Below are 27,948 nucleotides of genomic sequence, written 5' to 3' on the forward strand. Positions count from 1 at the left end.
TTTTTGTGATATCATTTAATCTTATTAAACTTACTAACATAGTTAATTAATATTAACTATTTGAAAATTATAAAAAGTAAAAAATAATTAATATTAATATTTGAAAATTAGTAAATCATTTTTGTACCATAAAAATGTATTTATTCATGAAAATAACATTAAAATATACTAATTAGTGAGTATTTTCGTCGGAAAACCCCGCAAAGAGGCATATTTCCCGCAAGTAATGGGTAGATATGGTCCAGAGAGAAATCCGCAAATCTGGGGAAACGCGAATACTTGGGCCCCACTGTAATGGCATTTTTATCAAGTCGAAAGCAGTAGTTATAAAAGAAATTTCATGAAAAAGGGTTTTAAATCAAGAAATTTTTTATATGAAAAATCATAATGAAACTCAATGAGTTTAGTGTCTGTATTTATCTGGAAGCATTGGTTTAGTTCTTACTGTTTTCACACAGTATTATTGTTGATAAGTAGTTTAACCTCACCACTAAGTCAAATTATTTTGATCTCACATGGCCAGTCTCAAGGGTTTAAATTTATTTTTGACAAGGCTTTAATTTTATTTATTAAGTAAATTACAGCTCTTTAGTAATCTTGTTATTGTGTTAATTGAAATGTTGGGGATTCTGACCAAATTAACTTTTTTCCAAACTAGACATTTTATTTTGATTATATTGTATGCCTTCACACAAACTGTTATTGTTAACTCTACATTCCATACACAGGGATGTGGGCTATTCATCAAATGTCTAGGTTAGACTAAAGTAACCTCTTCTAAGACGTATCAGAATTGTGTTTCTGTCCTTTTGATATGATTTGTTCTAATTTTGTTGGTATCGCTGTTATATATATTCTACTATTTGTAGATTATAATATAATGGGGTTTAGAGATGATATATGCATATCATTAATAGGAATATGTGTGTTTGTTAAAATAGTTGCAGCTTCATCTGTTTTATCCTCCTCTCCACTTCCTACAATTTCTACGTGGGCAGGAATCCAACATATTTTTATATTTTTATCATCTTTGTGTAATTTGTGAAGTGGAAATTATAGTTGTTCATCTCCACTCCCTTTAGTGGAGGATGAAGGGATTGGTCTCTGGCGAGGGACCCGCATGTTTCTCCTGTTCTTCTGTTGAGAAAGTGAGGAGAAATCTATGGTAGTGACATGACAGGAACCTGTTTTTAGGGGTGTTGTTGGGCACTCCTCCCGAGTAGCTTCTGTTTTTTGGACGCATCTACGAGACTCGGGTAGTTACTGGGAGGATTGTTGGTTTCAGGTGTGTGGGACCAGAAAGACAAGACACCTCCACATCAGTGTCCTGGAATTCTTGTTAGCCTTTTTAGGCCAGTAAGAGTTTTGGGACTGATGATGGGGTACTCTTTAGTGTTAATGACCAACAACACTACGCTAGTGGCATACATCAACAAGCTGGGGGTGGGGGGAGGTGGGATTGGTGTCCTTCCAACTGCATGGGTTGGTGGTGCAGATGCATGATGGGCAGTTGCACACAGTGCAGCTGTCAGCCAGGTACATTAATTTATTAACTTTTTCTTTTTTAATAAGTGGGATCTCCTCTTTATGAATTTCCTCATAGTGTACCTCCTCTTACCTACTTCCTAATGGACACCGTAATATTTTTTGGAAGCTTGCATAATATTTTTTGGAAGCTTGAAATTAAAGTCAATGGCCCATTGTGGGCTTCTTCCATATGAATAGGTTTCATTTTATAGATATAATAATAATACAGGCAGTCCCCAGTTATCGGCAGGGGGCTGATACGCATCAGGATGTAGCGGACAGGCTGTTTCACCTTTGGGGTGGACCCATGTTAGACCTCTTTGTCAGTCGCTTCAACAGGAAGCTGGAGGTCTACTTCTCGGTGGTGCTGGATCCTCTTGCGCTGGTGGAGGAAACTCTACAGCATCATTTGGACAATCTTGAGGTGTACACCTTCCGTCTGTTCTGCCTGATGCGTCAGGTCCTGACAGAGTAATGAGTTCCAGGAATCTCAGGATGACCTTGGTGGCACCTTTGTAGCCAACAGGCAAGAGTGTTCCCAGACCTGTTTCTTCTGTCAGCAGTTCTGAGAGGAATTCTGCATGGGACTACCTCCTTTACCAGCCACATGTGGAAAGGTTCCCACCGGTCAGTAGGGAGACTGCCAATTACCTCCTTCAAATGAGAGGCTTTTCTCATAAAGCATTGGGCCAGATGTCCAGCTATTTCGGGAGGTCTTCATCAGCAGTTTCTCTCCACTTGGAACTTATGTTCAGCGGATAGTAGATTTTCTAATCTCTCAGAAATGAGAAAAGTTTTTCCGTCTTAGCTGTCACAGGCTACAGGGCTGCCTTTGTTTGGTCCTGTGTCTGAAGGCATGGACATGGAAATCTTGATGTTGTTGAGGAATTTTGAACAATCCTACTAAGAGAACTCAACCTCTGACATGGGATCTTACTCTGGTCCTGAGTATTCTCACTTGACCACCATTCGAGCCCCTACCTTGATTGTCAGACAGAAATCTGACTCTAAAGACAGTTTTCCTGTTGGCCTTGGCTTTCTCAAAGAGAGTTTGAGGGCTTCATGGCCTGAGGTATAACAAATACTGTATACCCAGGGTTGGGGGTCTGTGGCCTTCAAATTCGTCCTGGAATTTATAGCCAAGACTCAAAATCCCTCAGTCCAACAGATTTGCCTTGTTTTCAATTCCCTCCCTGATTGAGTTTGTGGACAGCAATCCTTATGAGTCATTGCTTTGTCCCATCAGAGCTTTTCACTGCTATCTAAAAGTGACTCGTCACCTAAGGCCTAGGTGTTGTGTAGACTTTTTGTTAGCACAGGCTGGTCCAGAAGGGAAGTGTCCAAGAAGACCTTTTCATTTTGGCTGCTTGAGGTGATTACACAGGCATACTCCTCACCTTCTAGTTCTGGCACAGAGGCTGTGCAAGTTAGAGCATATGATATCAGAGGAATGAGTTCCTCTCTGGCATTTTAAAAGAACTTGTCCTTTCATAGGGTTTTGAATGCTTGTTCCTGTTTTTGGCTGACCACATTCACTTCCTTTTACCTGAAGAACTTTGCCCACAGGTCCTTGGACACTTTTTCCTTGGGTCTGATGGTGGCTGCCTAACAAGTTATGTAGCTCATCCAGTGACCCTGGCAGGACAGTCTGTATTTTACCTAAGATGATTGTGTGAAAGAGAGAATGAGGGAGTTGTCTGGTCTCCTTTTTCTTTTTTTCCTTTCTTCTTCCTATTGGCAGGTTGAATAATAGATACGTCATGTGCTGGAACGGGTCTGGTACAGGTGAGTGTGGCAGCCATACTGGCTGTGGTTATTTGGTTTGTTCCTGTACAATAGACAAGTCTGCTTCTCAGTAGCACTTACTCCTCTCTCTAGCAAAGGGAGGGAGGAGTGGTAACAAACTCCTGTGGCCTACATGGTTTGTTGCTTGAACAGAGTTCTCTATACCTTCCACGAATACAATGAATCTGGAGATGTCTCATTGTGTTTAATCCCAGCTGGCTGAGTTTTTAGATATTTGCTTATCTATTCTCTCACAGGCTCAGACCCCCTTTTATTTAGAACTCAATCTTCTAGGAAGGGTAGTCAGGTGAGCTGAACCCCCAGCCGATTCAGGGTACTTCTACCATCCTCCAAGTATGTCATATTGTCAAGACTGTTGGTGTGTTCCACATGTGAGGAAATGTTAAATGTTTAGTCATTTTGTATTTTTCAAAGCTAACAAACCTGAGGTCAGATAAGGGACTCCCTCCCATCTACCATGCTTACTTCTGTGTACCCTGATAAAATTTTCAGTGACATAACCAGCTTGAGTCTTGAGAATTTAACATTTGAATATCTGTGAAAAATGCTGTTTACAAAATAAAAAGTAAAGTTTTGTATTGGATTTTTTTTTTCTATTTGCTTGTGTACCTTTTTAAGGGAGATACTTGCAGAGATATATAGCCTATAGAAGTACTGTTAGCTGTGGGATATTGTGAGGTTTTACTATTGGGACACTTTTTATTTTTTCACTTGCAATTATCCACTTAGCAGTGCCCCAGATTCCTGATGCTTGTTTATAGTTAGCATGATTGATGATTGAGTGTTCATTGGAGTTATAAATGTTAGTAAGTTTATTCTTGTGTATCTTTCAACAGGTTACTCCACCTGAAATTGCCAATCTCGGCTCATCTGCTCCTAACACACCAAAGACACCACTTCTGAAGCCTGGTAAAAAGTCAGCAAGTAACACTCCAGTTTCAAGTTTAAAACCGGCAGACTCAGATGAAGATTCTCTCGTTATAGATGAATCGGGTAAGTTGAATCAGAACGTTCGAAACAAGTTAGGATTCGCCGCCTGCCTGTACAATTGTTATCCTTTGTATAATACAGTATAAAGATTTTGATAGGAAAGGTCACTTCAAGTTGTTTTAGCATTACTATCAGTAGTGATTGTGGAAACCTGAATATATTGAGATTGCTTGCAGTTAAAAGAAGGAAATAGCATTACAATTTGTAACCCCATCATTATTTGGTAATAACTTATGAAAACATCTGTTCAAACAATACTACTACACAGATGTATATATGAAGAAAAGTTGTCCAGTGGAAGAAATATGATTTGATAGCGCGCTCTCTCTCTCTCTCTCTCTCTCTCTCTCTCTCTCTCTCTCTCTCTCTCTCTCTCTCTCTCTCTCTCTCTCTCTAGCCTGTCGATCTTATGTAAATTCTCATACAATCCTAGGGTGCTGTAAGTCTTGAGCAATGCAGATAATGATAACCTTGTCTTTGAAACCTGACTGTATTGATAAGTGAGAAGTGGAGTCATACTCATGTGCAACACACCATAAGATGGACTGGAGTCTTCTTTGTAATTAGCAATTTCACTTTGTTCTTTTTTTCAATATGTATATGTCACTGCTGCACACAAAAACACAGGATTAAAGCTAATGAAAGTGTTTAGATATATATTTCTCAAAGTATAGTAATCTTAAAAATACATTGTACCATAGACACATTGTGCTTACCCTTCAACATTTCCATGTTTTCAACTCTAATTTTTTATAATGTCCATATTTCACAGAGAGGTGGGGAAAAGAAAAATGCTAAGGTTTTATATTTTTTGTTCTTATAATGTCTGCATTCCACAGAGAGAGGTGGGAAGAAGAGGAAAAGATTGGAGTCAGATTCAACACCAGATGTGCCAGCCAAAAAAGCAGCATCTGCAAGGGAAGTTGCAAAAGAGAACTCAAAACAGGTAAGGTGTTCCACTGGTCAGGTTCGAAAGATATGGTGTGTGGTTTGGGGGTCTTCCACAAACCTGTCTAGTGTCTGGCACTCATTGCTAATCAACTTTCCAAGTACTGGCTGGACTCAGTACTGCTTAATTTTCCTGATTGAAAGAACAACTGTTCAGCAAATATGTCATCCATTTAATACTGACTATACCCATCGTTTCTTCACTTCATTGTTTACAAGATCAGAGAACTACCGAAAGTATTATTGTTGTCTTGGAAATCTTAGTAGGAACTGAAAAATTTAAGATGGGTTTTTTCTTTAGAAGTTTGTGTCAATAAGTTACATTTAATCAACTGCTTGCAATTGATTGTGTAGCATGAAGTGAAAAGAGCACAGAATTTAACAATAATTAAGCCTAGAAATTTTAGGAACCATATCTTAAGCTTTATGAGGAAAGTATCAATGTAGCTACGTATTATGCTCCCATAGTAGTGTATTTGGTTGTTACTAGGAAATTGCTGCATTATTATATAAAGAAAATAGTTCTGGTAGTATCCTTAGAATTGTGGCTTCATGGTAACTGATCAGACTGGGTCATTTTAAAAATGATTTCTTACGAGTTTGGGTGACTAGAAACCATTACATTAATCCCATACCTAGAAATGTGGATAACCTTATAAGTTACCTATAAGAAGCTAAGATTTTCTACCGGTTTCCAGCTTGGCGCTAGTAAATCCTAATGTTGAAACCGAAGGTTTGTTAGTTATGAAAAATACAAATTAGTTACAAATTTGGTATATTTAATGTATATATATACTTGACACCCCTCTGAAAACTGTTAACTGGATATTTAGATAGTTTGGATGCCAAGAAATTGCTCTAAAAACACTTATGCCTGTCGATTTTAGTAGTTTTATCTTGAAAAATGTATTTAGTCAGGAAAATATAAAAATATGGTAATTAATGAATATTTCTTCATGAAAAGTATGAAAATACAGCAATTGCTCTATGAAAATGAATAATGTGGATATGCATTTCACAGAAAAATCTGCAAAAAGGGGGAATGGGGGGTGGTTCTGAACATTTTCCTAGCCTAACCTGTCCATTATGCTACAATCATACAATTTATCCACCTGTTCAGGTTCCTACTTACAACCTACAAACTGCAACCTAACAGCTAAAGCCACTACACAACAAGCTCGCCGGGTTTATCTTCATTTTTTGTTTACTTTTCCTCCTCCACTCCACACCCCCCCCCCACCACCACCACCACCATCATGCTGTCTATGACATCACAACACAAACAGTTTTCTGAAAACATTGGATAATGCCCACATTTTGCCTATGCAGAAGGCTATTAATAAAATATTGACTAAAGTTTAAGATATATACAGTAGTACCTTAATCTTGTGTGAATTCACAGTAGCACAAACTTTTCATTGGAACCTAACTAATTATCATATGCGAGTATTTCACAGACACAAGCGCAATATTTTCGAATCCTAGAGAAACCCTGCAAAGGTGTTTGTTCAATTTTTATGTAATTTTTAAGTTTTCAAGCTTTATTGTAGTAATTAAATAACATTAAATAATGAAAATATTAATTGTCTCTCTCATACTAAGATGAGGGAATTTTTATGGTACTTGTAGTATGTACTATGTTTATTAATATTTTCAAATACAGCTAGTACCTATGCAAGTTACGACTGATCGGCTTTACAACCACCCACAACTAAAACTACTAGGAAGCGACATGAGCAAGAATGAATGGTGTCCAGCTGAACATATGACAGTTTTTCCCCAGTTCCTGCCTCTCCACACACGCAGCTCACTTTTTGTGCTGCTAATGACTATTATCATGCATCGGCAACACGGATATAACTCCAGTAAACTTATGCCATCAAATGCAACCATAGATAAAATTGAGTGAGAATACTTTTAATCAAAACTTCAGGTCTTGAAAGAACACATTTTACTGTTGTTTTCTCGCCAATAAAAGATAAGTAACGTAACTAACGATAAATCAAGTGAAAATACTGAACGGAGTCACATAATATTTTTACACAATAAACATGTCCACAATGCAATCTGTTAACGAAAAAAAATAATTTAGTTCATGGGACATATTAAATTCATATTTCGACTTAAAAACATATCATATAATGACAAATTACCTTGTCTCATATAAGTAAAGTATCTAAATATTTTATACTAACTAGGAGCAAGGCAATTTGCTCCAAATTGAGTTAAATACGGCAAAATAAAACGCATACATGCAAACTAAACTCGTATTCGAAACCAAAACATTGACTGCTTTGTTAGTATTTTTAATAATATGAGAATACATATAATATTATTGGGTACAATAATGTACAACTTTTTAAAAGATTCGCAGAAAAGTTGCAGGTTCATTGTAGTATTTTTAATTCATAAATATACCTAGCCATCTGCAGCCTGACATCGGAATATAGAATACGTCCCTAAAAAATGAAGCCTTTAGGTAATTCCACATACAAATACGTAGCATAGTTTCCAACTTAGCCTCCTACTAGCTACATTCTGACACTGCTTTTTATCATTTTTATTGCTCATATATTTCAACTTCATCATTTTATAACTTTATATAGTATAAATTTCTTTAAAATAGTGTACTTCAACACATTTAGCCTACCCAATCGTAAGTCTAAATACAATACTAAACTTCTCAGAATCTGCACTTTATTATCGGTGACTTTCATATCCAAAATTTTATAGCTTCATAATTATCACTATTAGTTTCTTAGTTGGTTTTTATTGTAGAGGATAAGAGATGAACAAAATAATGAATGAATTTTTGCGATAAGTGCATTTAAATGTTGCCGTCGCTGTCAAACCTTAAACAAAGCACAGCGGCGCCATCTATTGAGGAAAATGAACAGTAAACTATTCGCTAACAAAATAAAGATTTTCTAGCATGGATAAAGATTTATGCTTGAACTTCTTGCCTCTAGCATCATATAATCTCATGGGTGGCATATCCAATAAGTAAATACACAGTTACTTAAAGACATTATCAAAATGGTCTCTCAGAGCACATACAGAGTAAGGAATTTCTGCTTGACAAATGTCTCATTGTTTTGATTAAAAGTTAGAAGGTTTGACTTGGTTGAGCATTCTCAAGTAGAATATTTAAAAATATATATTCATCCTTCCAAGGTAAATATAAAAAACATACTTGACTTCGCATATTTGCATTACTAACAACTATTTTCATACAAACAAAGGATATATGGCATAGTTTTGGCTACCTTTAAGTTTTAAACAATATGTGGCACGTCCCAGGGGCGGCTGAACAGTCTAATGGCTGCTGATTTAAAATCAAGCTGAACCACGGGAGTTTCCAGACCATAGAATGCCGGTTTTAAGATATTCAACTGTATTAATAACTTTCTAAATTATATCGTATATGTAGTATACAGTATACTGTAGGCTAGGTTACTGTATTCGTTTATATACGATATATGTGCCATGAATACATCATCATCGTATATGCGAGGCTAACTTGTTAAAAGTTATTCAATTTCTCTTTGTACAGAATTATCATAAGCCAATGTGCATTGAACCTAGAGAATTAGCTGAAATTAATAATTACTATGCCATATATGTATGAAGTAATGCTGTGTAGTGTAGGCTAGGCTACCCTATATATAAAGATGGTACTGATTACCCTAGTGTAGGCTAGGCTTGTATAATATTCTTACGGTAAATTAACATGGGCCGACTTTCATCCAAATCTATTTACGACCGGTTGGTCGGAACCAATTGTGGTCGTAAGTCGACAACTACCTGTATTAATAATAACAATAATTTAGTATTTTAAAGAAATAACCTTTCCATTTCACTTTTAAGTAAGAACAATTCTCTCTCTCTCTCTCTCGATGAGATGAGATGAGAGAATTTTTATGGTACATTACTATATCTACCATATGTGTAATAATATTTTCAAATAATAATAATAATAATAATAATAGTAATATAATAATAATAATATAACTGCAATAACAAAATGATGCATAAAAACAATTCTTTCCCTCATCTTTCTTTTTAACTCCACAGAAGCTCAAAGTCCAGAGGTGTCAATTATGCGATCAATGATTTTTACTTTAACCTTGTGGCAGAATCACAAGCAAGCAAAGAAAGCAAGCAAATTTCTCCGCAGTTGCTTTAGTCATACTGACTATCAATGACCCCCCAGCCACTTTCCCCTTTACAATGCTATTTATCGACAGGACATTTGGTTCACCAACAGACAAACAAAACTCTCACATTCATGTACTCACCAGATATGACTGTCTTCTAGGCAAGAATCTGTGCTGCCTGCTGGTTATGGCCGCAACAACCGCCAGAAATCACAGCACACAACCACCCAAGTACTACAACCACACAACAACTCAACAAATCACTGCACAGACAAATACCAACAACATCAAAACAACATTACAAGTCCATACACAACTACTTACAAACAACACCAAGAACACAACAACTCCCCAACAACACTCAACTTGCAACTACAACTCATACAACACCACAGGAACTCATAAGCTCAACAACTCTCTAATGCACAAGCACAATAAACTTCTGCAATACAGCCACAACAAACTGCTAACATACAATATCACCAGCAAATCAAACAACTTCATAAAACACACACAATACAACTGACCATCCAATACCAACACCACTCTGAGAAAACAGACTGTCCATCACAGACTCTGATCATAGACTCTCTGACTGACCCAGCAACCACGCCAGCAGATAACTTAGACGATCACCCAATAAGCAAACCACTTGTTAACTATCCATCCACCACTACACTTTTTCTCTCTCGATAGCTTGCTCACTCACATTTCAGAAAAACATATATACACACTACCCTACAGCAACACCAAACACAAACACGACACCGCAACATACAAAAACATTTAAACTCTCAATTATTCTCGACAACTACAAACAACCCAACGACGCTCACACTTACTCTTTCGCTCTCTCTCTATTTCTCTCACGCAACCCTCGGAGACGTTGTCAAGTGTAACTACCATATCACTCCTCTATTACCTTCTAGAACTGTAAGCGCCTGTTCTGAAAGACACATAACTAAAGAGTTGTATTAATTCAAATAAAAAGCACTGTTTGTACATGAAAATGAATTTCAGAAACAAAGAAAGAGACAGAAAAAAGAATTTTTTAAAAGTGGTTGAGAAGAATTCTAAAAATAGATTGGTTGGTCGAAAGGGGGGAAAGAAGAGAGAACTATGTTATGTATGTATTCTTTACACACACCAATATATTTTTACCAGCCATTTATTTCCTTTTATATGGGTAATGTATTAAACTAACTTTCTAATGAAATTACAGTAACTTTAATTTCCTTTAAAAGTTAGCTTAACCCTTAAACGCTGAAGCGGTAAAAAAAAATGTCTCCCGTGTACCGGAGGTGTTCAAGAGTGAGCGCGGAAGCGGAAAAAATATTTTTTTCAAAAAATCACAGCGCGCTTAGTTTTCAAGATTAAGAGTTCATTTTTGGCTCCTTTTTTTTTTTTTTTGTCATTGGCTGAAGTTTAGTATGCAACCATCAAAAATGAAAAAAATTATTATCATATATAAATAATGCGATATATGATAGCGCAAAAACGAAATTTCATATATAATTGTATTCAAATCGCGCTGTTTGCAAAACGGTTAAAGGTAACAAGTTACTTTTTTTTTCGTTGTAATGTACACTAAATTGCAATCATTTTGGTATATAACACATTGTAAAACCATAAAAGCAACACAGAGAAAATATTATCACAAAATAATGCATGAATTTGTAACGCTGGGACATAAACAAATATTTTTTTTCAAAAATTCACCATAAATCTAAATATTGTCCTAGAGACTTCCAATTTCTTTCAAACTGAAGACAAATGATTGAATATTACTATACTGTAAGAGTATTAGCTTAAAAATGCAGTTTTCGACCATATCTGACGAGTTAAAGTTGACCGAATGTCGATTTTTTATATATATATTTTTTATATGCAATTATTTCGGAAATAAGAAAAGCTACAACCTTCAAATATTCTTCGTTTTATTCTACATGAAATTGCACACATTTTCATATATAAAACTCTATGAAATGCCTAATATGAAACGGAGCAAATATTCCGAGAATGGGACGTACGCATTTCGGAGATTTGTGGCGGAGAATCCACGCGCTGAGGGAAGGAAAGTTTTTATTTTTAAATTCACCATAAATCTAAATATTGTGCTAGAGACTTTGAATTTGTTTCAAGATGAAGATAAATGACTGAATATTACTAGACTGTAAGAGTTTTATCTTACAATTGCGTTTTTCAACCATTTCAGTAGAGTCAAAGTTGACCGAACGTGGTTTTTTTTTCTATTTATCGTGATTTATATGCAAATATTTAAAAAATGAGAAAAGCTACAACCTTCAATTATTTTTTGTTGTATTCTACATGAAATTGCGCACATTTTCATATGTAAAACTTTATGTAACGGCTAATTTAAAATGGTACAAACATTACCACAATCGCACGTATGATTTTTTTTGGAAGAGTTACCGCGCGGACGTAAAGAAAATGTTATTTTTTTCATAAATTCACCATAAATCGAAATATTGTGCTAGAGACTTCCAATTTGTTGCAAAATGAAGGTAAATGCTTGAATATTACTAGAATATAAGCGTTTTAGCTTACAATTGCGTTTTTCGACCATTTCGGTAGTCAAAGTTGACCGAAGGTTGAAAATTTGTCACATCATTTTTTATATGAAAATATTTCAAAATTGATAAAAGCTACAACCATGGCTTGCTTTTAGTTGTATTGTGCATGAAATTGCACACATTTCCATATATAAAACTTTATGTAACGGCTAATTTTAAAATGGTGCAAACATTACCACAATCACATGTATGATTTTTTTTGGAAGAGTTACCGCGCGGACGTAAGGAAAAAGTTTTTTCATAAATTCACCATAAATCGAAATATTGTGCTAGAGACTTTCAATGAGTTGCAAAATTAAGGTAAATGATTGAATATTACTAAAATATAAGAGTTTTAGCTTACATATGCGTTTTTCGACCATTTCGGTAGAGTCAAAGTTGACCGAATGTTGAAATTTTGGCACTTATCGTTATTTATATAAAAATATCTCAAAACTGATAAACGCTACAATCATGAGTATTTTTTGTTGTATTCTACATAAAAATGCGCACATTTTCATATATAATACTCCATGTAACGGCTAATTTAAAATGGTACAATAAAAAGTGACGAAATAATTTCCGATATGTGTCAGATACTTTTTAGAGCGGCAAGAAAGAAATTCGCGCCTGCGTAACGATTATAAACAAAACAACACCTCGATCCGTGAACTCCCAGCATCCCCCAAGGCGCGTGATTCAAAAGTTTTCGGTTGGTAGGCCTATAAGAATTTTTCCGCAACTTTTTAAAAAATATATTATTGAGTCGACGTATGGTACGTCCATTCGGCATACGGGAGACATTTTGACTCTACGTTTAATACGTCCATTCGGCGTTTAAGGGTTAATATTTAGGGAGCATGATTAGGGTCATATTTAGTGTTCAAACTCTTCAACTAAGGATTTATTAGCATGTTTAGAGACCGTGCCAATCTTGCGCAAAAATTCCCCTTGTGCGAGGGGGCTTGAACCTAACCTCGCTTAAATTTGGGGTATTACTATAATCAGGGTCGACTGTACCTTTCCTGCTTGTTAACATTATGAAGTTTTATTAAATGGCAGCCTTACTATTGACTTTCTAACCTTTAAGGCACATATTTATATCTACTCCATTTTTTTTACCAGGTAATAGAAGAACCACAGATTAGTCGTAGTGGACGATTGATAAAGCCCAAAAAGTTCCTAGATGAAGGTGAAGAAGGATCAAGACCTCCCTCAGCCAATGCAAGTGCTCCTGGTACACCAGTTCCAGGTAAACTGTTATGTCTTTTCCCAGTAATCAGTTGTGTTTCTCTCTCTCTCTCTCTCTCTCTCTCTCTCTCTCTCTCTCTCTCTCTCTCTGGTATGTACAATATCACAATATCTTTAATGCCATTCAGTTATGGAATACTCCAAAAACCTTGAACATGGTCATACTGGAACACTTGGAGTGTTAGAGGGGCCTAGAACTCTTGGTGGAATCCATGATGAAAGGCAATCTCTCTCTCTCTCTCCTCTCTTCCTCTCTTCTCTTCTCTCTCTTCTCTCTCTCTCTCTTTCTCTCTCTCTCTCTATCTCTCTCTCTCTCTGAAAGCAAAGCACAAATAAATCACAGGCTAACAAAGGAACCGGCTTGGGAGCGCAAAAGCAAGAACTACTCTCCAATGCGGTCGAAGAAAGACTTGATGCATCATGAGGCCCCAAGCCTGGTCGGTGAACAGCTTCCACTTCGTATACACAAGTTGCCAGATGCCACAGAATCCTTGCTTTACAATCTTTGAATGTTTTAACTGCTTTCCAGCTGGCACTACAAGATCATATTGTTAAGACCTTAGGTTTGTTAGCTCTGAAAAATACCAGTTGATTAAAAATTTGTCTTACAATAGTAATGCAGTGTGACATACTGTAGAAAATTTTTTTGTCTTGTGTTGGTATTAAGTCATACATGCTTGGCTTTAAGGTAAACTATGCACTAGCTGTGCATTTGCTTGCCATTCTCTCTTTTTCTCATGGAAAACTATTTTATGTTTGCATATAATATATGAGAAAGTAGACTAAAAGAAATTACGGTGAAACAGCCTGTCTACTACATTCTGATGCAGAGACCACTCCATACCTAGGACTTGACACCACTAACTTAGCTTGTTGGCCACCACATAACTTGCCAGGAATGTACCTGGCCATGAGCTCCACCGAGTTGTCAATCATCCACTGGTGCATCTCGACTGTCAACTAGTGGAGTTGGCGAGACACCACCCCCCTCGAGATGAGCTCCCCAACCATCAATGGAAGCATCTGCGAACAAGGAGTAAATCTGGAGGGGGTAAATGTAGAGGGACTCCTATCTTAAGATTCTTGTCGTCCACCAGTGAAGGTCTCTTCTCACCTCTTCTGACAGAGATATATATTAGGGCTTGTGCCTTGTATGATAAGGCGCCCTATGAGGTAATGTTAGACTAGCGATAATCTTACGCTAAGTCGGTTGGTATTGCACTTCCATCTTCAATGGAGTGTCTGGGGGTTTGTAGATCACTTACGAAGTCTGTATTATCTTGTTGGTTATTACGACGATGTGTTAAACTCATGTTGGTTCGGTGAGGAGGTTCTTGTAGAAAACACTAAGTATAAAAAATTATATATTCTTCTGAAGTTTTACATGGTGAAGATCAGGTATGATTGTACAAGTCTTCTAATAACGATAGCTTGATCGCTTCTGCCAATGATGATGGCTAATCCTATTCCTCTACATGATAAAGCTTAGGTAAAGAGGTACAGGTCTTCTAATGACGATAGCTAACTCTGTTCTGCCTGTCTACCATCTCTGTTACAAGTTATGAAGGAACAGACAGTAGTTCGAACATATGAACATACATACAAATGACATAGTTTCATACGAACACACAATCAAAATGAGACACGCTACAGATCACGTAGGCGGTAGTTGTCTCAAGCAGGGAGCTTGGACTAATGTTTATAAACAATTGAATGACTACAGGTGACGACATGTTATCTTAGCCTACTTTTATTGTATACGTCATCTTTAGCGTCTCTAGTCTGATCACATTCCTGTAAGCAATCTTTTATATATATGGACTAACATTCCATATTTTTATTATGTAAACACTTACATTAGCTCGGTCAGCTACCAAAACCAACCACTGAATATTACTCAAGCTTGACTTGCATTTGACTTATAGGAGTGTGATACAGACACTATGTGAATATATAGAGATAATAGGAATTACTTATAAGTAAAAAAAAAAATTCATGGTGTACACAAATACAGATTCAAGTAATAAATATTAGACATAATATGCATATGATATTCGTAAATAATAGTGATCACGTGATATATACTGATACAGTTTTTCACTTCATCTCTTTAAGATACTTATGCTACAGAAAATACTAATGTACTTTGACAATTGCATAGAATGAAGATTAACATGATAAAAATCATATTTTAACTGATAAAAAATTTCATATATGAAATGATAAAGTTATTAATGTTTATGCTGATTGATTCGTTGATTTTTATGCTAACTGTTATATATCTGATTCATTAATCCATATACTAACACATATAACTGCAGATATTGGTAAGAAAAAAGGTAACAGATTGATTATAGGCTACCTGATTTGTTTATACATTGGTATGGATTCATATAATTATGATTAATATATGTGCACTCTAAATAGATTCCTATTGCGTACGCAAAGATATATTTCTATTCCGTTATTTATGATCATTTATATATATAGATTCCAATAAGTGCGTACACGCAAAAATATATTTCGATTCTGTTATTTATGATCAATTATATATAGATTCCTAGTGCGTACACGCAAAAATATATTAGTTTCGTTATTTATGATCATTTATATATAGATTCCTAGTGCGTTCACGCAAAAATATATTTCGATTATGTTATTTATGATCATTTATATATAGGATACATAATACTTTATATATATAGGATACATGACCGAGGCTATACTACTTCACTTTTAACTAGCGTTCGAACAACTTTTCGTCCATTACACAGTTCCAGACAACCACCTATAGCCCAATGAAACGGCCTATTTCACAGGGTTAAAACAAGGGGAAAATTTGCCTGGGCGGGTCCAATGTTCTATTTTTGCGCTCATACTTATTCTCTGCATCCTAAGCTACACGATTACGTTCGCGATGAATAAAAAAAACATCCCCAGCACGAGTCCTTCGCCAGCAAAGTAGAATTGAATATCCTTCGGGTCGTAATTGTCGGAAGTATGTCCCTTTCGTAGTCGATTCCCACAGCCGCCGGAGCATTCCGCATTAAAACGAGAATAACGACGAGATACGGTGTCGGTCGAAGAAGTCTAAGAAATTCCTTTCACATTGTAGGCGGTTGTTACTTGACTGTAGTCATCCGCAGCGACGAACGACTTTTTGAAGTTGCGATGTGAAACTCTCGTACTGCAGGATACTGTAACCAGGTTCCATTAATCAGCCTGCAAGTTAAATTATACTTGTCACAAAGGCAAAGTAAAGTTCAGACTAACATCCAAATACGGGAGGGGAGAGAGCCATTTAGACCAGACTTAACCCCACATGAATTCGCTGATATTTTGGAATTTCAAAAGAGTCCGCTGTACAAACTTTTTTTATCCATGGCATTAACAATGAGTGAACCTATCCAGGTCTATGAGGACTGTAAAAATATCCATAATTATAAAAAATAAATAGATATCATTACGAATCTCAAAGAAAATTCGATATTACTGGTAGTAAATTACTAGACAAAGAAGTGGAAAACGGAGCTATTTGTAAGATTGCCAGGCAAAACATAAGAGTTCAAGAGAAGATTAATCATGATTCTGTATTTCTCATGCTAACTGAAATTAAGTTGTGATAAAATCTGATCCTATGTGCCCTAACAAAAGTTTAATATTCAATTTTCTCGTGCGCATCCTCTGAGGTTAATTTTTAAACTTTATTAATAGGTAGGAGATGCAACGAAAAAAACCCACTATGTAACTAATTTCTAAATAAACTTTGGGTTTTTCAAGAAAATGTGACATTTTCCCATGAATGTTTTACTTGAATTGTAATAGGCTAATGTTGCAAGTAAATATTTCTTCTATATACATATACTTGATACTTCTAAATGTCTATGAGGTTCAGAAAAAAAAAATTAATTCATTTTGTTGTTATAGAAATTCTATTTGCTTATTTTGTTCATTAATTTTAAAATGATTGCAAGTCCTTAACTAATTGCATTACACACACGGATAAGAATATGTTATGTGGCCTGGGTCATGTGACCTATGAACCACATGTGAAGTTCATGAACTAAGCATTCCTTTCTCCAGTCAATCTGCTTTTGCAGCGCGAGATGAAGCCTGTGTAAGCAGATTATTGAGGTTAAAAGGAACAAATGCTGATACGGCAATGATGACGTCGTCACTTGGCAGGAGATTGCTCTCAGCCAGCTAAGAGTTACGTTACTTGCTGTAATAAATACGACTTTAGGATAAATTTATTATCTTTTAATACTCGACCCACACGAAAAGAATGTCTGAAAAAAAACAGTACCAAAATTGAATAATATATTAGTTTCATGTTGGAAATCTGCATAATTTGTAATTATGTTAAATTAAATATTCCTTATTCAAACTATATGAAAAAGGTTTCCATACAAATTTTAGCTTATTTGTCATTACTAAAGCGTTAAGTTAGAGTTCAAATCTTTACGCATATATATTTGGATATTTAATTATCTATGGTTACGTTTTGCTTATTGATTTTATCGTGATTCCTTTTTTATTATAATTTGTAACCCTTCCGACTTCTTACGGAGTGTATTATATTGACTCCACTTGTATCCATATTTATTTTATTTTTTTATATTTATTTATTTATATATTTATTTTTTTTATATATTTGATAAATTAATGGTTGGCTTGAATATGTGGAAAAGTGTTCTAGCGGCGTACCGTATAAGGCTACTTGCGGCATCAATTCTATAGATACAAGATATAAATGATAAAGGTATTTAAAACCGCGAGAACCGCTATAATCCAGTTCGGATCCAATATCACGAGTTGTAACTCGTAAGACAATGACACTTCCTATTTAATTATCCGTTATTCTACCAAACCGATTGACTCTGGGTGATAAAATATATTATTGGTTTTCTTAATGGAAAGGAATTCACACCACGTGTTATGGAAATTATTATTGATTTACACCACCCGAGTCAGATTATCATGTGTTGAATTCCATGTTTACTGATTTAGCACTCATAAATATTCCTAACGCACTCAATTGCGGTGTTTTGTTTTTTAGTGCTATTAATTCTATATAACGTGTCAAGGAACTATTGACACTAAGAAGTGTTTATTCCCTCTGTCAGACTCGTAATTCTGTTAATAATTCTACGTATATTCTTTCAAGGATTGATTTGGCACAGGATAGGCTCCTAAACTGACAGGTGTCTTAGTGTATCCCTTGTTTTCATGACACGTGATACAATTAGTTATGTGCTTTTTATATCTGTAAGCATTGTAGGCCAGTAAAAACAGTGATTTGGCTTTCTGTGACATAGTAGGGAACCCTGGATGACGGAATGCAAACCAGTTTATGACGATTGGTATGAAAGAGATTATTACTACTACCTGGTCGTTAGTCATCTGCTGTGTTCTTCGGGTTTTCCTCGTCACGGACCTACATATAATATTACATTTTGATTACATTATTCTGATACACATACTTTAAATATATTTTTGTTCTTTAGGGTTTCTGCTCGAAGTGTTTAGGTTGTTTTTTGCTTAGCCCTGTGACCCTGTTTCCGTTTCGAAGTGTTTATTGTTTTTGCTTATCGCTGTTGACACTTGCTTTGTTCAGTTTGTAACAGTTCTGCGCTCCGACCCAGATATTCAATGCTCGCGATCTCTTGGGTTAAGGAATTTTCTTGTTTAGATACGGTTTTTAACAATAGGCACGGATGTTTTTCTATATCTTTTAGTCCAATTAATGGTTCTTTGCTGTATGGTGCGGGATTGCGGGATAATGCGTCAGCTATGATAATTGCTTTCCCAGGTAGATATCTTATCTTGGCTTCAAAGACCTGAATGATCATTTGTCAACCGAGTTCCTTTTGGACTGACTGATTAAAGCCTTTGAAAAACTCGGTAAGTGACTTATGCTCAGTGAGGACTTTAACAGGATAGCCGAGATTATGAACTTAAAAATGTACTAGTGAGTTAACGATATCTAGCCCTCTCCTTGCCTATTACTGTATATTTACTTTCAGAGGGCTTTAGTTTACATGAATAAAAAGCTATAGGAAAGAACTGTTTATCATATTGCTGAAGTAGTATCCCTCTTACCCCTTGGTCTGAGGCGTCTGTTGCAATAAAAAAAATTCCTTATTAAATCAGGGATTTTTAAGTTAGGTAAGCTGCATTTTCCGCTTTTAAGATATCGAACGCCTGTTGATGCTTTTCAGACCATAATAAATCTACGCTCTTCTTCGTAAGATCTGTTAAAGGAGCTGTCATGATTGAAGAGTTACATATTTACATACGATTGTAATACCCACTACAGCGCAAAAGTGCTGTATCCCCCTTTTACGTTAATAAGTACCGGAAAGTTATGAATAGCGACACCTTACCATGGACTACTTTTAAGACCTTGACCAGACACATAAAACCTAGATAAACATGTTCGGTTTTAAAAAACTCACATTTAGATATTTTACTCTGAGATTATTTGTCTTTGTCTCTGTAGCACTAGCTACTTTATGTGAATGTACTTCTAAGGTATTAGAAAAGATTACAAGATCATCCATATAGGCATGTAGGTTATCCCCTAAAAGTCTCCAAACACTATATTGTAATTGGGGCGCAACGTAAGCCGGAGGCATACGTAAAAAATTGATAATGTCCCCTGTTGAGTGCTGAAAACGGAGTATGAAGTACAATCACTTAGGTAATGGTATCTGGTAAAAGCTTTTAAGTAAGTCCAAGTTGGTGAAAAAAAAAAAAAAAAATTTATTCTAACCTAACAGAGATAAGATGTCGTCGCTACATGGCACTGGAAACTATCGGGAGTCGTTTCCTTGTTTAAGCGACAGAAATCTACGCAGATACGCCAAAGTCCGATCTTTTATGGCATGACGTTGAGGGAAAAATTATATGGGCTTATTTGATTTCCTAATGACTCCTATTACTAACATTTTCCAACTTCGTCATTTATCTCTATTTTGAAATTGCAGTGAGAGTCTATACGAAGGGTGGGGGGACGTATATAGCTTTATGTTTGTCCTTAGACCGTATTTTGTGTTAAATTACATCCGTTTTTTCCAGAGATCACTCGCTAGTGGAGAAACTTCCTGGTATTCAGGTAGAAGAAAAAAAAAAAAATTCTGCTGAATCACCTCTGCTTGAATGACTTTACGGATATTACTTTAGATAGATTATCAGAGAGATTCATCCACGACTGGTTGGGCGTGATTAAAAATTAGCAACAATAAAAACTGCGATATTTATAACTTCCGTATCCACGTATGTATACTTTTAGGGCTTTGTTCGCGGAAATCGTTATATTTCAGAGTGTCGGGAAGGATTAAAATTTCATTTCCCAGCAAAGTCTTTTTACACGCACTAAGACATTCGAGGGTGCATGCTTCTCGAGATTTTGCGTGCAAAGTACGACTGCGGTTGTGGGGAGAATTCTGTTGGGTCATTTGAACATGTTACGATTTATGAGACAAATGTATTGTTCCTTTATATAAGTTATTATTTGATTAATTGTCTCTTTTTTGTTCAAACTGATTTTGATATGTTTGAAGGTTTATAGGATTTTCCTTTCATAAACACGCCTTATTTTGCAGGATGTAAGATAATATTTTGTGTATCCCTAGATGGATCTTACAATTACACTAGATACAGATCAATGTTTTTTATAGCTATAGAGGTATCTGTAAACGCTCGCTTATCCGGACTTCTCATTAGGGAAGTTCGAACAACAGACGGTGAGTCCGTAAATACAGGATATTACGTGTACTAAAGGAATAAACAAGATATTCTAATTTTTACGGCGCGTTACAGTCGGGCTTTATCCACCACTACTTATAATAACTTATGTATTAAAAAAAAAAACGAAAACCTGCTCTGATTACTTTATACGGTCGTGTGTTTCATAGGAAAAATCCTTTTTAATTCAAAAAGATATTGGTATGTATAAACCAACATCGCTTTTCCCCACTCTGCTAGAGTCGCTTATTGTGTGGAATTTGCTATGCTTTGAACACTTCGGCAGTTTTTGACTGACCTTGACCGCTTGACTAGGTGACACAGTCACCGAGCTTGCTTGTTTGATTCTGAACGGGCTACTGTTTCTATTTCTTTTTGTAATAATTAGGATCCTTCTCTTTATTACCATCGGCAACGTATTGTGTTTTTTTAGCATTATGTTGCTGGTTACGTATAAAGCAATGAATGACGAACTATTAGGAACTGAGCGATTACTAATAGACAAGTTTATCACTACTGCATTCAATATTAACTGTTTGTACTTCATTCTTTGCTAAAATTTGAAATAGTGAGGGATCCTGGTCAGCGCATTTAGCCTAATGAAAGTTTTTTATAGGCATGTTATTCCTTGCAATCCAGCCATATTTTTAAAGTTAAGTTGAGTCATTGAGGTTCGATATTTTATATAACTCAAAAAACTCAAGGCTAAAACTGCGATCGGGACTTTGCAAAGGAGCATTTATTGGCATGACCCGAAATAGTGTTACCTCTAATTTATATAGATTTGTACGGGTGTTCCACTTGTTTTTTGTGTGTTTTCTAATCACTACGGTGCTTAACGACCCTATCCATTCATCTGTATAAATACAGACGTCCACTGCGTAAACGCATATTCACTGTTTAATATGATTTGTTACGTAAGGGATTAATAATCACCCAAAATGATAAAATTAACATAGTATATGATTACGATATTTCAGTAGAACTTCTGGAAACAGACACTCAAAGATAAAAAACTCGCAGTAGCGAAATCTCTGTGATGTAGATAATTTCTGTAAAAAAGTAAGATTAAGAATGTCTCGTAACTTCAGCCACAGGAATAACGAAATTCGACCTGCAAAGGAAACACTCAAAGTTACTCCAAATGCATAAAAAATTGTACTTAGCTTGCTTTTGTGGGAAGTCACGGTGTTCCGATAACGACACACGGCCTTGGTCCTCCTCGTAGGAAAAAGGACACGTCGGTTTTGTTTCTTGAAGTTATTCACTAACGATGATACTAAGTTGCTTGAAAAATCTGTTGCTTTCGTCGTCGTTGAAAAGTTCTTATTGTTTTCTGAAGTCGCTCACTAACGATGATACTAGGTTGCTTGAAGAATCTGCTGCTTCCGTCGTCGTTGACTTCTTATGATACATGATTTATTATTCTGGTTTTTTCTTCGTAGGACGTTGTAGAGTTTTTCTGCTACGCTGGCCACCAATATTAGGGCTTGTGCCTTGTATGATAAGGCGCCCTATGAGGTAATGTTAGACTAGCGATAATCTTACGCTAAGTCGGTTGGTATTGCACTTCCATCTTCAATGGAGTGTCTGGGGGTTTGTAGATCACTTATGAAGTCGGTATTATCTTGTTGGTTATTACGACGATGTGTTAAACTCATGTTGGTTCGGTGAGGAGGTTCTTGTAGAAAACACTAAGTATAAAAAATTATATATTCTTCTGAAGTTTTACATGGTGAAGATCAGGTATGATTGTACAAGTCTTCTAATAACGATAGCTTGATCGCTTCAGCCAATGATGATGGCTAATCCTATTCCTCTACATGATAAAGCTTAGGTAAAGAGGTACAGGTCTTCTAATGACGATAGCTAACTCTGTTCTGCCTGTCTACCATCTCTGTTACAAGTTATGAAGGAACAGACAGTAGTTCGAACATATGAACATACATACAAATGACATAGTTTCATACGAACACACAATCAAAATGAGACACCGCTACAGACAAGGTAGGCGGAATTTGTCTCAAGCAGGGAGCTTGGACTAATGTTTATAAACAATTGAATGACTACAGGTGACGACATGTTATCTTAGCCTACTTTTATTGTATACGTCATCTTTAGCGTCTCTAGTCTGATCACATTCCTGTAAGCAATCTTTTATATGTATGGACTAACATTCCATATTTTTATTATGTAAACACTTACATATATGCTGCTAAGGGGAATCTCCTGCTGGGGACCAGAACTCCTTCAGCCTCCACTGCAGATTGAAGGTGGAGCTGAACATGAAGGACCAGCTTTTCCAGAGATGGCAAGTTCCCAAGAAGAACCTGCCGTTGTTGAGCTGGTTGTTTGGCCTGTGACAGGAAGGAGCATGCTACTGACCTGAACTTCTTGCAACTTATGGTCCAATGGGAAAACCATCGACGCTGTTTTATCTATAGACATACCCAGATAAAGGATCCTCTGGCTGGGAAGCGGACTGGACTTCTTCAGGTTTACCACAATGCCTAGGCTCCGACAAAACTGGAGAAGATGGTCTGTGTCCTGAACCAGCTTCTCTCTGGAATTTGCCAAGACTTGCTAGTTGTCGAGGTATCTTACAGGCTGTTTCACCTTTGGGGAAGACCCTTTTGGACCTCTTAGCCACTTGCTTCAATGGGAAGCTGGGGGTCTACTTTTCAGTGGTCCCGGATCCTATTGCTCTGGCAGTGCTGTCATTGAGTCTGTGCAGGCTAGGGTGCATAATATCAGAGGTATAAGTTCTTCACTGGTATTTAAGAAGAACTTGTCTGTTCTTAGGATTTTGAATGCTGGTTCTTGTCTTCGGCAAACCACTTTCACTTCCTTCTACCTAAAGGACATTGCCCACAGGTCCTTCGACATCTTTTCCTTGGGTCCTGTGGTGGCTGCCCAACAAGTTGTGTAGCTCATCCAGTGCCCTTGCTGGCCAGTTTGTATCTTGCCTAAGATGATTGTGTGGAAGAGAGAATGAGTAAGTTGACTGCTTTCTCTCTCTTTTTTTCCTTTCTCTCTATGGGCAGGTTGAAGAATAAGATGTCATGTGCTGGAACTGGTTTGATACAGGTGAGTGTGGTAGCCATACTGGTTGTAGTTATTTGTTTTATTTCCATATAACCCTTAAACGCCAAAGAAGGTATTTTAAAAATCGTCTCCCGTATGCCGGCAGCATTCGCGAGTGAGCACCGAAGTGGAAAAAATACTTTTTTCAAGAAATCCCAGCACGCTTAGTTTTCAAGATTAAGAGTTCATTTTTGGCTCCTTTTTTTGTCATTGCCTGAAGTTTAGTATGCAACCATCAGAAATGGAAAAAAAAATATTATCATATATAAATATTGGGATATATGACAGCGCGGAAAAAAAATTTCATATATAATTAATTGTATACAAATCGTGCTGTGAGCAAAACTGTTAAAGCTAACGAGTTAATTTTTTTTTCGTTGTATTGTACACAAAATTGCGATGATTTTGGTATATAACACATTGTAAAACGATCAAGGCAACACAGAAAATATCACAAAATTATGCATGAATTTGTAACGCGGACGTAAAAAAAAAAAAAGCTGTTTTCAAAAATTCACCATAAATCGAAATATTGTGCTAGAGACTTCCAATTTGTTGCAAAATAAAGGTAATTGATTGAATATTACTAGGCTATAAGTGTTGTAGCTTATAATTGCAGTTTTCGACCATTTCAGTCGAGTTAAAGTTGACCGAAGGACGAATTTTTTTCTATTTATCGTTATTTATATGAAAATATTTCAAAACTGATAATGGTCGAAAACTACAACCATAGGTTGTTTTTTTGTTGTATTCTACATGAAATTGCACACATTTTCATATATAAAACTTTATGTAACGGCTAATTTAAAATGGTGCAAACATTACGACAATCTGACGAAAAAATTTACGATTTTTTCGGAAGAGTTACCGCGCGGACGTAAGGAAAAAGTTTATTTCATAAATTCAACATAAATTGAAATGTTGTGCTAGAGACTTCCAATTTGTTGCAAAATAAAGGTAAATGATTGAATATTACTAGAATGTAAGAGTTTTAGCTTACAGTTACGTTTTTGGACCATTTCGGTTGAGTCAAAGTTGACCGAAGGTTGATATTTTGGCACTTACCGTTATTTATATGAAAATATTTCAAAACTTTTAAAAGATACAACCATGGATTGTTTTTGTTGTATTCTACATGAAATTGCGCACATTTTCATATATAATACTCCATGTAATGGCTAATATAAAATGCTGCAAAAATTATGTCAAAGTGACGAAATAATTTCTGAGATGTGTCGCTGATACTTTTTAGTACAATAAGAAAGAAATTCACGCTTGCGCGCCTGCGTAACGATTGTAAACAAAACAACGCCTTGATCCGTGAGCTCCCAACATCCCCCAAGGCGCGTGATTCTAAAGTTTTCGTCTAGTAGGCCTATAACTATTTTTCCGCGAATTTAAAAAAAAATTTTATATCGATGTACCATACGTCCAATCGGCACCCAACAGACAATTTATATCGACGTTTAATACGTCCAATCGGCGTTAAAGGGTTAGTAGACAAATCTGCTTCTCAGTAGCACTTCTCTCTCTAGCAAAGAGAGGTAGGAGTGTTGACAAACCCCTGTGGCCTACATGATTTGTTGCTTGAACAGAGTTCTCTTTACCTTCCACGAATGCAGTGAATCCGGTCATATCTCATTGTGTTTGAACCCAGCAGGCTAAGTTTTTAGATATTCACTTATCTCTCACAGGCTCACACCCCCTTCTTTAGATCTCAATCTTCTAGGAACCCCCAGTTGGTTCAAGGTACTTGTACCTCCCTCCAAGTGTAAGTCTATCCTATTGATAAGTCTTAAGGTCTGCTCTGCATATGAACAAATGACAAATTTTTTATCGTTTTGTATTTTTCATAGCTAACAAACCTGAGGTCTTAATTTTTACTGCCTGCCTCCAGTCGCCCCTCTCATATGCTGGGTTGGAAGAAAGAGTGACACTTCATGAGGTTTTATGCATGAGTTGCCAGATGCCACAGATTCCTTGCTTTACAATCTTTGATTGTATCAACTGGTTTCCAGCTGGCACTAAAAGATTATGCTATTGTTAAGACCTCAGGTTTGTTAGCTATGAAAACTATGAAGGATTAAAAAAATTTCATATCATTATGTTGTGTGCGGTATTGTATACGCACAAGTACAGAGACCGGCTGAATGCAAATGCAAATCGTCATGCATTTAACCAGACTTACCATACCAAACTCATTGGCTAGGTAGTTGATAATTTCTCTCTCTCTCTCTCCTCTCTCTCTCTCTTCGCTCTCTCTCTCTCTCTCTCGATCTCTCTCTCTCTCTCTATCTCATCTCTCTCTTCTCTCTCTCTCTCTCTCTCTCTCTCTCTCTCTCTAAAGCTCACAGGTTTTAACTGTAGCTAAAGAAATAAATACAGTGAAAAGCTGCTAAGCATCTTGGACAGGCAAAAGTGACAACTGAAATTAGTGAGTCTTAGTTTTACTTAATTTGAAATTGGTTTATATGGGTAAACATAAGCTGCATATTAAACCAAGCTTTATTAATTTAATCAAATATATATATCCAAAAGATGCTTCATTTAGCAACGAATAATAATGATGTTGGTATAACTCCGTCAACTGCTGCTGAGAATGTAATCAATACCAGAATGCAGATGTGCATGATTGTTATGTTTATATTTTCTTATGATAAGATTATAATAGGACGTGCTATAGAATTGTAAAGTAAACCAAGAGTTTTATCAAAATTATTATCATTTTAAATACGAGTGTATTGACTTTTGCAAATAGATACTGTTGGAATTTCAGAGCACATTCTCAATCAGTGAAACAAAATGTCTAATAAAATTCATATATGAACTGTTCTTGAGGATTTTCCTAGTGATAATTTGCTGCTGTTTGATTGTTTACAACCCACTACAATAAAGAAGCAGTATAGTGTGATTGTTTAACACCCTACAATAAGAAAAGAAGCACACCACAGGAATTGTACAGCCATTTGGATGTAGAAATTTGAGGAAACAGGTTCTGTTATTGATAAACAACCGTCAGGTAGACCATGTGATGATGAAGGAACTGGTGTAACTGTAGAACAATCCTTTGAAAGAGGCCCAAAAAGTCTTTAAAGTCAAACATTTTTTTAGAGATGAGCTTTCAAAACTACTGTATTTTATCAATAACAACACTTGTTTTATTAAATTTGTTCATCCACTTGGCTACGTACATCCCGTGTGGTGGTACTTTATTGTACCGTGTTGTAAACCGTCTTTGGACAACAACAATACATTTTATCTGGGCCAGCTAAAGAATGCAGACCTCTCTCTTCTAGTGAAACCATGGGACAACAGCAGTTCTGGAAAAGAAGTCATTTTTGAGTTTCAGAAATTGAGAAATATTTTCAAGTTTCAGAAAATGTGTAAAATATTGATATATAACAAATAATGAATAAAACTTTAGAAGAATAGAAGAAGTGTGAAAACTAGAAACATCAGGTTTTCTTATCCATTTTGCAGATTAATTCCATCATGTATAGTTATGGATCCCCAAGTATTTTAAAATACACCATGACTTTATGGACACCCTGTATATATGTATTGAGAACTGCTAATGAGGTTAATTAAGAGTGATTCTAGTTTTTATAAGTTAAAATGCTGTCTGCTGTTGCAGTGGTGCCTTGCATTGAATAAATATCTCTCTCTCTCTCTCTCTCTCGTCTCTCTCTCTCTCTCTATCTCTCTCTCTCTCTCTCTCTACTCTCTCTCTCTCTCTCTAGTCTGGAAAATTTTTGGATTAATTAGTTATTACAGTTGAGGTGGAATTGACTGGTGAAATTAAAGATGTACTTGCATTTCAGAAGTTGCCTCTACAGCCACGACCACCACAACCCCCTTAACAA

At 36.1% G+C, this 27,948-nt stretch overlaps 1 protein-coding gene and 1 long non-coding RNA gene across 2 annotated transcripts in view; one reads left to right on the forward strand and one right to left on the reverse strand.

Annotated features, from left to right (window-relative positions):
* The window catches only part of LOC135205253 (hepatoma-derived growth factor-related protein 2-like), a 178,641-nt gene that overhangs the window by 120,977 nt on the left and 29,716 nt on the right, over positions 1-27,948 (reverse strand). The gene's annotated exons all lie outside the window — the stretch shown is intronic.
* Positions 4,176-27,948, forward strand: LOC135205358 (uncharacterized). Its single transcript, XR_010312521.1, has 4 exons — positions 4,176-4,326; positions 5,163-5,269; positions 13,127-13,253; positions 27,907-27,948. It is a non-coding gene; the product is annotated as an uncharacterized LOC135205358 (long non-coding RNA).

The sequence above is a fragment of the Macrobrachium nipponense genome, chromosome 49 (genome assembly GCF_015104395.2).
Source record: "Macrobrachium nipponense isolate FS-2020 chromosome 49, ASM1510439v2, whole genome shotgun sequence".
NCBI lineage: Eukaryota > Metazoa > Arthropoda > Malacostraca > Decapoda > Palaemonidae > Macrobrachium > Macrobrachium nipponense.